This window comes from Castor canadensis, chromosome 7, assembly GCF_047511655.1.
Source record: "Castor canadensis chromosome 7, mCasCan1.hap1v2, whole genome shotgun sequence".
Taxonomy (NCBI): Eukaryota; Metazoa; Chordata; class Mammalia; order Rodentia; family Castoridae; genus Castor; species Castor canadensis.
In genome coordinates, this window is record NC_133392.1 from 10581874 (window position 1) to 10595266 (window position 13393).

At 41.1% G+C, this 13393-nt stretch overlaps 1 pseudogene; it reads right to left on the reverse strand.

The window, feature by feature from the left end:
* Positions 1 to 2745: 2745 nt before the first annotated feature.
* LOC109691644 (uncharacterized) lies at positions 2746 to 3676 on the reverse strand (annotated as a pseudogene).
* Between the last annotated feature and the right edge of the window lie 9717 nt (positions 3677 to 13393).

The following is a 13393-nucleotide window of genomic DNA, read 5'->3' on the forward strand; positions in this document are numbered from 1 at the left end:
GGAAGCATCCCTGTATCACTTCTTGGTTATCCAACCTCCCTAATCTGGAAGCAATCACAGACTTTATTTCCATCACCATATACCAGTTTCCCCATGTTAAAAACTCCATATAGATAAAGTCACCCATATGGAATGTTCGCCTGTGTTCAATATAATATATTCTCTCAACACCCAACATAATGTCTTGTGGATTCATCCGTATTTCATATGTCTGCAGTTTGAACCTTTGGCTTGCTGTGTAGTATTCTATTGTGTTTACTTATCCATTTTGCTATTAACTGACACTTGGGTGGTTTTCAGTGTGTCTCTATGAATGAATTTACTATGAGCAAGTCTTTCTGTGGAAATGTTTCTATTTTCTAATACCTAGGAGACTCTCGGATTGTAGGATTCTTGTCTGTTTAACTGTACAGGTTAAGCATCCCTTTTCTGAAATGCTTGGGACCAAAATTGTTTTACATTTTAGAGGGTTTTTTGTTTGTTTGTTTTGGTTTATTTTGGCAGGGCTGGGGTTTGAACTCAGGGCTTTGTGCTTGGAAAGCAGGTATTCTACCTCTTGAGCCACAACTCCAGTCCATCTTGCTCTGGTTATTTTGGAGATACTATTTGCCTTGGCTGACCGCAGCCACAATCCTCCCAATCTCAGCCTACCAAGTAGCTAGGATTACAGGCATGAGGCACCAGTGCCTTCCTTCCCTTCCTCTTCCCTCCCCTTCTTTCCCCTCCCTTTTCTTCCCCCCTCTCTTCCTTTCCCTTCCTTTTCCTTTCTCTTTGCTTTTCCTTTCTTTTCTTTCTTTTTTTGAGCATTTACATTGAATTTATTAGTTAAGCATCTCTAACCCAAAAATCTGAGATGGAAATGCTCTGAAATCCAAAACTTAAGTTTAAGAAAGCTCAGCCTCTTAACAAAAGTGGTTGTAAGTGCTCCACCCTCACCAGCGATGTGTGAGAGTTCTGAGAGCACCACATTCTTGCCAATATCGGGTTTAACAGTCCTTTTCATTTCAGCCATTCTGGTGGGAGTTGAGCAGTATTCCTCTGTAATTTTGATTTACCTTTCCCTGAGGACAAATGATGTTGACTCATCTTTCATATGCTTATTAGCTACTTGAATATTTTCTTTGGTAAAATGTCTATTAGAATCTTTTGTTTATTTTTGTTGGGTTGTTTGTCTTTTTACTTCTGAGTTTTATGAATTCTTTTTAAGAAAGGATTTAGGTTGTATTGATTCCACTTCATTATGGTTTTCCGTAATCAGAGTACAAGTCACAAGAACAATCAAATAACTTGCTGAGAGCCTTGGTACTTCTGTTCTTGAGTAAGTTTTAAAACTCAAACATTAATCTTCATTATCAGTAAAAATTTTTAATAAAAAACATAATCTCAAGCTATTTCATAATTTCATAATTTAAGCATTTTCCATACGTAAAATACTTTGGAAAGTTGAGTCTTGAATGTTTTTCTGTATTTATTCCCTGACTTCCACTTATAGGTCACTGCAAGAATGGTTTTTAGGCATTATTTTTTTTCTTGAATATAGCACTTTAAAAATCTGCGAAGTTACTCAAGGAAAATAAAGATTACATGTCATTTTTTTTTTTAAAGCAAAGTCAAGTGAATAAATTTTAGGCTCACCAACTGTGTCCTTTTGAGGTAGAGATGTAACGTGAGTTTAGATCAAATCTCAGTCTAATTTACAGCTCTACATCAGAAGCTAACTTCTTAGGAATTCTCTCTCAAGTTAGTTGTGGAGAATAATAAGCATAGTATTAACAAGAGCCTTCCAAGGTGATATAGAGGATGAGACTGCTAACCCTACAACCATTGCCTCATGTACAAGGAAAACACAACTCTCCTATAAAAGGACATTCAGTTCACGATCCCTTCCTGAAGTCTGTAGCATCCAATTACGAAAAGCATAGCCATGCTAACTTCAGTATGCAGACATAATCCCACACTTACAGAACAAAAATAGTGGCAATTTATTGCCGCATACAAATTTAACCAACATGGCAACCATGACAAAGGAATGAAAACAACTTCAGGACCTAGGTACAGAATATGCATTTTAAAAACAAAGAGTGAAAATACAAGAACGATCTGCCCTTCGTGTACCAACTCAACAACAACAGGATGACTGGGATCAACAAGGCATTTCCCTACACCAAAGAAAGGAAAACACAGCCAGTAGGGAGCTCCAAGAATGTGCAACTAGAGTAAGCTTGTCATGTTCACAGATTTATTACACGTGGTTTTGACCAGGCACAAAAATAATAATAAATAAAAATAATGTCAAAAACAAAAACTTTAAATTCCTGTGTACATTATGCAGCAGGGAATATGGGGAAGCTCTCAGTTAGACCCGGCTTATCCTCAGTTGTGTTCCCCTGCCTTTCATTTTGTGAAAAGTTTCTCTCCCAAAAAGCCAATTGCCCCAAAAAATCAAGGTAAAAGTGAGTATGCTTAAATATTAAGGAGAAAATTTTAGATCTGTTGAAAGATGGCATGTCTTTAGGGGAAGTTGGGTAGCATTATGGGTAAAAACAAATCAAGCATGCAGTGCAGTGCTGAACGCTGTGCATCCTGAGCACGTACAGTTTTTCCTCCATGGCATCTCCTGGGAACCATAGACCTGCAGATAATAAGGAGTTACTGTGCTGGCCAATTTCAACTTGGGTGGGTGAGAGGGAACTGATTTAACCAAATGTTTGTAGGATTTAATATGATCCATTTTTACAAAAATTTTCACACTGTCTCATCTTTGTTTTTATGTTGTTTTTCTTGGCTCTATCATTCTATCCTTTGGTTCCTCTAAAAATCATGCTTGCCTGACTGGTCCCCACTATCAACTTGAGCTCATCTGTGGGAATGTTCTTTGCTTTTGCTAACCTTTCTAGATTTTTCTTTGGTGGGGCTAGGTTCTTGTTTTTGTTTTTTTTTTCAACACTGTTTTTTCTTGATGGCCACTTTTTAGGTTTTTCCTTTGTCTACTTCATTTCCTTGCATTTCTACTTTGACTTCTGCTTCTGTATGTCTTTGGTTCTCTTTCTACTGTGATTTTTCTCTTTCTTGGAATCTTTCTTGTCATCTCCATGGTATCCTTCATGCTTCTTCTACCTCACCTCTACTTCTCTATTCCTTGGACCATTTTCTTCATCGGTCCCTCTCCTTTTCCCTGGGGCTCATTTCCTTGCCTATCACAGTCGTGATCTTGCCTCTGTCTCTTTCATTTTCTTCCTCTCTTTTTTGATCCCTATACTTTCTATTCTCTTTTCTATCACCACCTCAACTGTGACTATTATGCCTTTCCCCATTCCTGCTATGCCTGCAATCTGACCCCCTCAATACTTTGAGGTCTTTTCTTTCCCTTCTCTCTTTCTTTGGCTTTGTGCTCTAGCTGCTGGTATTCACTCTCCCTTTCTAATTCTGTTAAAACTGGAAGAACCATGGTTCTCCCAATGATGACTTCTACTTCTCTATCTTCTTGGGGACTTTGGTAGACTCAAGGATCACCTTGGAGGTCTTGAATATGTCTCTTTCCTCTTTCCTGATTTTCCTAGGTTGGGTTTTAATCTGATCAGTATTCTTCTGAACTGGAACTGGAGTTCTTAGAAACAAGGTAGGAAGCCACTTCAATTTTTGTAAAAAGAGACCAGGCCATTTCTTCAATGGTCATTCCACAGTCTCTATCATTGGGAGGGCCATAGGAAGATCTCCTTGCTATATTCCCTCTTAACTCAGGTATGACAGTCAGCTGTTGTCAGCCCACACCTCTTCATCCTCAAGGAAGGGTTCAAACCAGTCCCAAAGATCTGTAGGGAGCCATGTATACCTTATGTATATAAATCCATGGGCTGTAATATGTGGTGAGCCTGTGCATGTTAAGAGACACATCACTTGCTTGTGAGTTAACATCAGAGGAAATGATTTGTTTAACAGGCACAAAGCTGTAGAAACAATCCCTCCTTTTCAGCACCTTGAGCCCCTCCACACTTCCCCATCTGACCAGCTGTTTCCCTGCTTTCTTTCTCCCATGACTTGACATTCATGACCTCTATCTGTGACCCTGAGCTGTTCCAAGCCTCACTGCAAGACTGAGTCAATCCTGCTAACAAAACAAGAACTGAAATGAGATTGTAGTGAGAAGGTACTGGGTGAATACCTCAGCATAGCCAAATCAGCCCCGATCCTGCTATAGATGCCCAGAGCCCAGATAACTCTAAATCTGCCCAATACACAGTGGCTGAGACCTTTCACTCATGACTTCCTGCTGAGAAAATTTCCAGGCCTTCCAAGTTATATGAATTTTTTATATATTCCAAAATCAAGTCCTTTATCTGATATGTGTGTTGGAAATGGTCTCCTTCCAGCCTGTGGCCTGTCTATTCATTTTCTTAACAGTGTCTATTGACAACCACAAAGGTAAAAACTTGACTTTGGCCAATCATTGTTTGATTCTTTGATGGTCATTGCTTTCTGTGTCCTTTTTAAATAATCTCTGCCTCCTCCAAGGTCATACAAATATATTTCTAAATTTTCTTCCATGAGCTTTGTGTTTTTATGAGGCATATGCTGGATTATTCTGGACACGTGGTGTCAATTTGTATTTCCGACTGAGAAAAATTGGTAGTTGGTACTTTTTTTGCCTATGAACACTGATGGGGACTTTACCTCCCAGAATGATAAATTATAGAGACCTTTGAAAATCACAGGTAAGTTCTGTTATTTACTTTAAGATGGGCCCTTGAGATGGTGTGAGTTGAGTCCAGGATGGGAGGGAGAGGACTTCTCTATGTTCCTTGCATTTACTTTGGGTGATGCTATTCGGCTAATCCCAGCCTACATATGCCTGTCACCAAATACAGGGTCACTCTGCTATGGAAACCTGACTTATGTTAAATGCCTGTGTTGACACTTCTCTCCCTAAATGAATGGGCTTTTTATTTAACTGGTGGCTGCTGACTTTGTGGGGGCTGCCAGGTCATTAAAATGATGTTTGTTTGAATTTGGCAGAACGAAACACTGGACTTATATTTACATTTTTCTCGTTCCTGAGTCTGGTCTCACTACTCACCCCTAACAATACTCTTTTGATTTTATGAAGACGCCTTTACAAAGAAAGAATGAAGTGCAGCAGAGGTTGACAGTGTGTTCTGGGCCTCACTGGTGCAGAGCGACCCTCCGGTTTACAGTGCCTACAAGTGAGGAAAGCAAAGAGGCCCTGGATTAAACAAGTAAATTAGGAATGAGTGTCTCTTCTAGCATTGCATGTTGCTTGGACAGATACTCATTGGCTATCAGCTGTACATGAATTGATGCATATAGGCCTCATCTCAGTCGTTGCATCTTAGGGGAAAATGCCCTGACATCCAAAGGTTTGAACTATATTCTAAGCCCTGCCACTTACTACCATTACCATTTTCAACCTACATATGTATTTTACTTCAATCTCTTTTCTTATCTGTAAGACAAACATTGTAATAGGCAGTATGTTATCAAAATAGGCTAAGCTATACAACAATAGCCAATACAACTCCAAATCTTTGCAGCTCAGTCACAATGCTGTACATTCCCCTCGAGCCCAATTTATTTAATTCTCAAGCATCTCAGGCTGGTGGTGTCCGGAGTTGCTCTTCCATCTGGTGACTCGGGAAATCCACACTCTCTTCATCCTGTTCCTGCCTTCTCACCAAGGAGCTTAAAGTCACCATGACGACAGGATGGGATGGAGGAAGAACACTCCTGTTGTCTGCATTGAGCAGAAGTGCAACTCATTATTTCTACTCAAAGTGGATGCCCTGCAGGGGAGGCTGGGAAATGGCAGGAAGCACACAGTTTATTTGGTGAGCACTTCCTGTCTTTGCTCCGTGGGTCTCATGTATGTTCCATGATGTTTGATGAAGTCATGATTAAAGATCATTGTAATTTATGATATTTATGACAAGATTACATCACTGAATAGTTCATCCAAGACATGTGCTTTGCTGTATTTGAACACAGATACCCTTTTTTAGTGTTGCCTTACTTGATTTTTTTGAGTTTTCTTTTTGGGGGTACTAGGTGCTCTATAGTGTTTCCTTACTTGGAAGCCTGTCCTGTGTGGTGTACATGCCTGTAAGCAGGAGGCTGAGGTAGAATCTTAAGTTCGAGGTCAGCTTGGGCTTCAAAACATGACCCTGTCTTTAAAAAAATGAAAAACAAAACAAAAAAATGTCATCAGCTATAACTTTTTCAAGGCTGACAGGCAACAAGGTTTATACTCTACCTTCTTGCATTAAACAGTGTGGTCAAACACTTTTGATTAGACTAACAGAGTGAAAACCTACTGTGATGAGTGGAAGATTTGAATTATAGCAGTCTTAAAAGATATACAGAGGGCTAAGGACATAGTTCAAGTGCTTGCCTAGCACGTACAAGGCTCTTGGCTCAATCCCTAGAACTGAAAAAAAATATTGGGGGGGCGGTGCAGAAATTTGAACTAGCTGCTTGCAGGTCCTCCTGGTTGTGCTTTAATGATGATTAAGATGTCACCTTAAGGGGCAGCCGTCACTTGTAGTAAGCTGTGGGCTGAACCTCCCGTTAGCAGCTTAACTGGGACTCCAGCAATCTTGTTTGTATTATTGACTGTTTAGTAAAACCACTATTCAGTGAGAGCACAAAGGCAGGCTTCATGCAGCCCAAGCCAAATTATTTTAAGTCTGGAATGAGTGGAATCTGAAATAATGAGGTTTTATTTTACTTTGCCCTTGAGGTTTCTATATAGTATTGGGAAAGAAAAAAAAATATTTGTTTTATTTCCAAAACACACAACTCTCGTTGTGCTCAAAAGTAGAGTTAGAAAACAAATCAATGAAACAGCCTCATGGTACAACAGGACTTCCATTGTTAGTTTTACTGTCCAAGGCATTTCACGTAAAAGAGTCACCCCTACCCCCCGACTATTTGGCTCATTTAGTTCTGAACTTACAAACATAAGTCAAAGTCACTGTCTTTGTTATTGTTTTCTTCTTTGATTTTTCTAAAGCTCAGAGCCATGGGTTTTATGTGTGGTGTGCCTGACTGTGTCAGGCAGGATGATCCATTGTCAGTGGTCATGCAAACTAGACATGTAAACTAGACAAGTCTCTATAGACCTAGTGAGAGAGATCACTTTTGTTTCCTCTGGCACCACAGCTCCATAAAACAGTGGGCTTGGCAGGTAAGGGGGATACTGGTTATCTTTCTGCCTGGTATCCATTCCTCTTCTTCTGTCAGGAGTTCTCTCTACTTTGTGTGACCTTCATGAGACTGTCAATAAAGGTGCCCTGCCCTCTCTTGGCCAAGATATGAGCACATGACTGCGTGAAGCCAGTCTGACTTATCTCTCCTGACTTATCATCCTCTGACTGTGAGGATGGAATTTGTTTGAGTTGTCGATTCTTTGCAACAGTCATCCCTTAAAGAAATTGTTACTCCTTGCTGTCTGGACTCCTGATGGTTTTCTGATTCTTCCCACACTGAGGCCTATTATGTCACCCTCTTCTTCAATTTTGGGCGCTTCTCCTTTCCTTCCGAATAATTTTTGCTTTTCCTTAGATTGGTTCTTATTGGTTTCTATTGCCAGCAAGCAAGAATCCTAATTCAACATATTATTTATATTTGTCTTAAAATTGTAGAATTACAGTTGGATGGAGACTTAAGGATAGATTAAAAAACCAAGATCTGAAAGACTGGGCAAGTTCTTTTATTGTATTATAATTCATATACAAAAAGTGGTCAAAAGAACTGTTAACTGAAGATTGCAAATATTTTCCCCAGACAGTCCCCTGGTCATAATATTTAACACACACAACCAGAATCTCCTTTATTGAAGACTTGTAGGCTAACCCCTAGTTGGCATTACCACTTGCATTCCTTACAGGTACCTCAGACCCAAAGTGTTCAAAACAAGACTGTTAGTTTCCCCAAACTTGCTCCACAGGGACCCAAAAAGAGGAGAGTTCAGTGTAAAATACAAATCTTTGTGTTCATTCTGTTCCATTTCCTTACTTACTGTCCTTGTAGAAAAGTGACATCTAATATCTGTCACTTCATTAAAATTACATTATTAAATTTGAAAAATAATGAAAAAAAAAACCCCTAATTCTAGCACCCCCAAGCAATTCTGTTGACATTTTGGTGTGGCTCCTTTTCTGTATACTTAAAGTGGGTTTACTAATAATACATGTGTATTTTTAATCTTGCTTTTCACTCAACATTACACAATAAGTGGTCTCTGTTTGGCAATACAGACTTCATAACCATGGCTTAAAGGGTTACGTATTGTTCTCATAAGTAGCTATTCAATATTTACTCAGCCATTCTCCTGGACATTTAGACAGGTTCAGTAAATATAGATTATCTCGATTTTACACCCACATCTGCCCTAAAGAAGAGCAACTGAGACAGCTCAAAGACTTGCCTTCATGGGGCATTTACAGCTCATTTGGTTCTTTTGCTACTACTGGAGACAGGATCGCTCAGATAGAAATGCTTATCACAACATAAATATCTATATTCCCAAAGCAGTGGGAAGCCTTTAAAATCCAAATTTGATGCTTACCCATGAAAATTTGAAAGGACAATAGGTTTCTTTGTGTGCGTACTCCTAGCCTCTAGGGTTGGTAAGATTTTAATAATTTATATTTAATTGCTACCATTGAGTTTATTGGGTTTCAGTTTTGGATCTCAACCCTTTTGGATTTATTTCTGCTCCTTCTCCTATATTTCAGCAGAATGTGATTGTGTTTGAGTTTCCACTCTTGGAGGGCAATCCTTGGTCTGAACTGTTTTCAGTTATTTTATTTTAAAATTACAAAGACATTTCTAGTTATATTTGGTTTTGCAATTCATTCTCCCTCTGTTTCAACAAAAACCATAAAACCCACATTGTCTAAAAATGCTGTGCTGAGCAGAATGGCTTCAGTCCTCCTTGGAGAGCAGAAAGGATGGAGCCAGTATGTGTTATAAACATTTCCAGGGAGATTGTCTCTTTCCCAGAACTGGTTTTAGTCAGAGGCTGCTGACCAGTTGTACAATTTCACTTGGGGTCGCTGACCCTGGGCCCTACTTGAACTTGCCTCCAGAGGGCATGTGGGCATCTGCCCCCATCATCCCCACATCCTCTCTGCTCTCAGCTCGGTGCCCTCCACTCCTGCTGGCCTGGCCTGTGCTGTTGTTATTGAAGGAACTGAGCCATCAAAAACCAAGACTTTGGATTTCTGAATGAACATTTCTAATGCTCAGCATGGTGGTTTCCTGTCACAAAAGCCACGGCCAGTGGAATCTGATTGTTCTGCAGTAGGATTTTTCTTTTCCCGTTAGATTAAATTAAACATCCTCATTCCCTTCGATTGCAACATTTGATCTTCCATCCTCCGAGTCTGTAAATTCTCCCAACAGTTTATTTTCAGCAGATTATAACTTGCCTTTCATTTTCCAATCTGAGAAAAACAAAGTAGAAAGTGTGGGTTCTCTGGATTTATTTTTCCCTGTTTGCACTTATGTTTAATTGAGAACTGTGTTGGACACAGCTGAGAGGGGAGACTTTCTCAGGCTGGTTCTTGCTCTGTAGGCACATGGACTCCAACAGAACCTACTTCCTTTGTGGGAAATAACAGGTGTCACCACCTGCCACCATGTCAATGGCAGTTGTGCTCCCAACCCAAGACTTGGGAGAGAATTTTGAGAGAATCTGAGCCTTCTCCCTCCACTGAGACCAATTCCCAGTCCTCCCTGCTGCTGGTGACTCTCCTTCCCTGCCCAGAGATAGGGAAGGAAGAGGAAGGGAAAAATACACAGTTGCACGTTGCTTGTGCCTCTGGCACTCTTGGGTTATAAAAGCTAGCCAGTGGGACCTGAGGTGACAAACCTGAATACTCCTCTTTTTGGAAGTGCCCTTGAAGACTGGGCACACACCAGTCTCCTGTCCATTTTGTGTCACTTTGGTATGTCTTGGTGCATTTGTTAGTTTTTTCTAATCCTGCCGTTCTTTGCTAAGCCAAAAACTAGTTGAGGGCACAGAGAAATGTCCATCACCAATTGTTTGTTGAGTGTCTAACTAAGAAAGGGAGTGGGGCCTTACACATTCCATCTGAGGGGGTTCACAAATAGTCCATGGGCCTTTTTTCCCATCCACCCCAGTATCACAAACTGGAGGCATAAAACGACAGAAATTTATCCCCACACTGTAGAGGCCAGAAGTTCACAATCAAGGTGTTGCAGGGCCAGTCTTCTTCAGGAGGCTCCAGGGGATGATCCTTCCTGTCTCTTCTGGCTGCTGTCTCTTCTGTCCCTTGGCCTGTAGCTTCACTCCAGTCACTGTCTCTGTCTGCACGTGGCTGCCTCCTCTTCTGTAGTCCTGCTTCTTGCAAGGACATCTGTCATCAGATTTAGAGAGCACCTGTGTAAGCCAGGACGCTCTCATCTTGAGATCCTTTCCAACAGTGTTACATTTATAGGGTCTGGGGGTTAGGGTGTGAACATATTTTTTTTTGTGGGGGATACTATTCCATCCCCTCCATCTCCCATGTGAGTTTCAGAAGTTCACAGTCTTCATCTAAAAGGCCAAACCTTTGGCTGGGTTGAATTTGGGTTCTACCAAGTAGACAGTCAAAGACTCAGCCTGTCTCAACCCTCCTCTGCACAAGGCCCATCCACTCTTCCCCATTCATAAGCAATGTGGACATGCTAACTGTCCCTCTGCTCTTTGTTGCAGTCTGTGTCACTTGTTCTAACATGGAGCCTCTGCCATAAGGACCTAGGGCCAACCATCCACATTAGTTGCTAATTATGTGAAAATGCCTCTTACTTAACAACTCATTACATACTAGCGTGTTAATTAGTTATGTAGAGACAGTGTGGAAACCATCCCTTTTACTTCAGCCTTAGCATTGAGGGAAGAATAGCATCTTTTTCTTTTCCAAAGATGGTTCTTATTTGTTCTGTGTCAAATCGAGATGCTTTGAGCGGTGAGATTCTAAGTATACCCAGGATGCAAGATGGATGGCTCCTTCAGGGAAGCTATTACCTTTGTTTCTTCCATCATCATTAAATAAAGTGATTTTTTTAGGCGGGGGGAATAGTTGGCTCAAGTTGAGTCCCAATAATACCAAATCAACCATAAAATGGCTTTTCGAAGGTGCTGTTTATCAAGACTCTGCTGAGCCACCTGGGGCCTGCCTGAGAAATAAATAGACCTGAGTCTACCATCTCAGTCTTACTTAAGATTCAAGGTGCTAGTTCTTCAGACTACAAAGGGACAGTGCAGAACCAATTAGACTTGGAAGGTGAGGGTCCTGGCTCCTGTGATACTGGTTAGAGACTTCAACTATGTCAGTTCAACTTCCTCTGGGCTGTGATGTCCCCATCTCACATTGATCTAAGATGGTCAGATCTGCTCCATGGCTGAAAAATCGAGGACTTCCTGTGACTCTAAGGCTCATTTCTGGCTCCAAAATGAAGTTTCTATGATTTGTATCATTATCCCAACCATTTTCAAGATTAGTTGGTAAGTAGGAAATAGATAGTCTACATTACCTGCCTTATCTTTGCGACTTAGAGCTCCAAGTTGCTTTGAGATGGGAAAAAATATCTTGGGTGTCCTTACCAAGGACTTAGCTAATCCATTTTTCCACCTGTATCTGTCCTATCCAAGGTGGCTTCTCTCAAATAAGAAGTTTCCTTAAACATTAGTGGGAAGGTAAGTCCATTAATCAGTGTGCTTCACCTAGCTTCTTTACAGCAATCCCCTCATCTCAGTGATATACAGGATAAAGCTGTGTGGCTTGCTCACAGGGAGTCTAGTATTGTTGCTACTGGTGTAGTGGCTCCAAGCAGGAGAGGGGTCTCTTCTCTGAGTTGTGAATAGGCTTCGTTTACCCTTTGATTTCACCTCAAAGTCTATGCTCATGTCCTGGAAGAAGGAGAGCCAGACAGGGAGCAAAGAAGATGGTACTAGGAATGAAGTGATGTCAACCAAACTGCAAGGCATGCTGGGAATGCAGTCTTTCTGTGTGGCTGGGAAGAAGAAAATGGTTTGGAAAGCTGTAGTAATATCTCTGCTATAATAACTCTGCTTCTTGCTTTGGAGGAATAAAGAGATAGAAGCCAAATGATGTAGCTGGGTAGATTTTTGGAATAATTGTAATTTCCATCTCACTCCTAAAGACATTGAGCCAAACTTGCCTTGTTTTGATTCTATATGCCACAGTAGCATTACTTAACCAAGTACTGTGGTTCTAGTCCTGAGTTTGCATCATGTGTTCCCAGTGGCTCATGGGAATAAGGGGAAATAATTTGGGTAATGGATGGCCTCTACTCTCTGAGGCTTATATTTCTCTGTCGGAGAGCACTCAACTACATCTTAAGAGGCAGGGAGAGTAAAAATTATGATAAAAATCACCAACTATTAAGTGCTTACTATATATTCAGCACCATGGGAGGTATACTTTAGACTGACATTATTTAATTCTCTCATTTAATCCTCAAGATTCCTTGTTACAAAGTGACTTGGAAACTGACTACTAAAGGACTTCTAAGTGATTTTCAGGAAAAGAGCAATTAATTATACTTCCTTTTAAGGTAGTCTTTTTGAGAACAGCCTTCATTTGGATGGATAAGTTCTGACAGATTTGTGAAAACATCAGTCACATGACCATAGAGTCCCATCTCAAGTGACTTGGTGGGGCTCAGGGATGGCCTGTCATCACTTCTGCAAGCAGATGGAGTTGCCCATCTGCTCTGCATTTACATTGTTGCTTGCTCAGCAGGCAAGCTTGCAGGAAGATCATTGTGGGATCTACCTGCCCACCTAAGCGAGCAGAACTATCTTCAAGAATGGAGGGTCCCAGTCTCTCTTGAGGCATCACACTTGGGGAGACATCTTTGAGGGACCCTGGTTGAAGAGACTGCAATGACCTTTTATTAGTCCCCACCTCTTAAAGGTTCTGCCACCTCTCAACATTGCCTCTGGGGACCAAGCTTCTAACACATGCACCTGTGGGACAAACTGCATAGCAAAACCCTTTTAGGAGAACACATCAGATTGGAGCGGGCACACTTGAATGAATCCATGCACCTTCTCCCAGCACTTCTCTCTGGCCATGTTGGCTTCATGGCATAGCCTCAGAAACAAAGCTGCCAAATTTGGTGTTCCACACCTTCATCCATCCAGCAATTGCTGGCCTGGGTGCTGTGAACACCTGGGCAGCCCCAAGAAGATAAGGCAATTAACATTCACTCTTTCTTAAAGAAGGGAGTTGGTGGGTGACCTTTACTTTCCAGGACCTAATTTCTGAGACAGCTATTATCAGCCTTTCTCCCTGTCCAGGGATTGTCTTTGGCCTTAGCCTCACTTTCTTTTCCTCCGACACCA